Source organism: Elephantulus edwardii, unplaced genomic scaffold (genome assembly GCF_000299155.1).
Source record: "Elephantulus edwardii isolate Elephantulus edwardi_28Jun2011 unplaced genomic scaffold, EleEdw1.0 scaffold00014, whole genome shotgun sequence".
Classification (NCBI taxonomy): domain Eukaryota; kingdom Metazoa; phylum Chordata; class Mammalia; order Macroscelidea; family Macroscelididae; genus Elephantulus; species Elephantulus edwardii.
Window position 1 is genome coordinate 24210916 of NW_006399764.1, and position 1902 is coordinate 24212817.

Below are 1902 nucleotides of genomic sequence, written 5' to 3' on the forward strand. Positions count from 1 at the left end.
ATTGTTAATCCATCCATTTCCTGCTTCTCACACACACATCAGAATTGGAGGAAGACTCATCAACAACCTTCAGTATGCAGATAACTTGCCTGCTGAAACTAAGGAGGATCTGAAACACTTGCTGCATAGGGTCAAAGACTGCAGCCTCCAATATGGATTGAAGAGCATCAAGAGAACACAGATTTTCACCATTGGGCCAATTGACAGCAATCATGATGTTCAAGAGATTGAGATTATTAACAGCTTTTATTTGCTTGGCTCCACAATTAACACTCTTCATACTAGTAACCAGGAAACGAAGAGAAGAATTGCACTGGGAAAGTCTGCTGTCAGGGACCTCTCCAGAGTACTGAAGAGCCATGATGTCAGTCTAGAGACTAAGATGCAGCTGATCTAGGCAATAGTCTTTGCAATTACATACTATGCATCAGAAAGCTGGACAATGACAAGGGATAATGGAAGGAGAATTGATGTCTTTGAGCTGTGGTGCTGGAGAAAAGTGTTGAATGTACCATGGACTGCTAAGAGAACAAAGAGGTTTGTCCAGGAGAGGGTGAAATCAGGCTGTTCCTTGGAGACAAGGATTCTGAAGCTCCATCATATACCTTGGGTATGTTGCAAGGAGTCCTTAGAGAGGGACACTATGCTTGGAAGGGTGGAGCGACAGCTCAGGAGGGGAAGACCTCAATGAGACGAATTGATTCAGTTCATTACTGGGGTGACGGGGGTAGATATTTCAGAGATGATGGGGTTGGCTCAAAATAGAGCAGGGTTTAGAGCTGTTGTACATTGGGTCTCTATGAGTAGCTGGTGACCTGGTGTCACGTAACAACAAATCACACTGTGACTATAATAAGTTGAAATATAATATATGCATCTCTAGATATGTAAACCTTTCTTTTGTTTTTTTAAAATATATGTAACAATTAAAATAAAAAAACAATGAAAAAAATCCTTCACGTGGCTTGGGGACTGGAGTCTCCCTCCACTCTGGAAGTCAGCCAGCTAATTTTGCGGGATGGCTGGCATCTCCATGGCGGCTCCTCTTGGTGGTAGTCAGGCAAGGGGAGTTTCTGGGGTCTTGTCTGTTGTCTGTTACTGTTTGTTTTGGCCTTCAGTGGAGGATGGGTGGCACTGACCGTTATGGTAAGGCTAAGTAAGGGTTGGGTCAAGCCTGCGGAGCCTCCTCCAGGTACTACTTTAAAATCCTTCACAAGGCTTGGGGACTGGAATCTCCCTCAACTCCTGAAATCAGCCAGCTAATCTGGTGGGATGGCTGGAGTCTCCTTGGGGGCTCCTCTTGGTAGCAATCAGGAAAGGGAAGTTTCTGGTGTCTTTTTCGTTGTGTGTTACTATACTTTTTGGCCTTCAAAAGTGGATGGGCGGCCCTGGCCCCTAGGGTAAGGGTAAGGGTGGGGTCGAGCCTGCAGAGCCTGCTCCAGGCGCTCACCTAAAATTCTATCAGACCCTAGGACCAGCGGCTTTCATTCATGGGTCCTATGAGTTGCCTATGACTCGACAACACTTAACAACAACATCAAAAACAGCATAGAGAGAGAGAGAGTAGTTGGCCTAGCAGACAGAAAGTCATGCTTCCAAGCCAAAGGTGGGTGACTCTGCTCCGTGGCCCTCAGGCCTGCCTTTAATTGTTTTGGTGAATCATTCTTCTAGGTCGTGTAACCCTAGCATGTCCACTTGCTGTACAGAGGTATCCTGTGGTTTCTGTGAAGCCGAACACTGACACTGAGGAGTCCCAGATAATGACAAGTTTGGAAGCAGGAGTGGCATCCACTTCCAGCTTGCCTCTGGAAACCCTCTGAACCTGGAAAAATGGACAAAAAGTTATGCAGGTGTCCAGGACTTTCGTTCATAGGGTTGCTATGAGTTGCCTATGTCTCAACA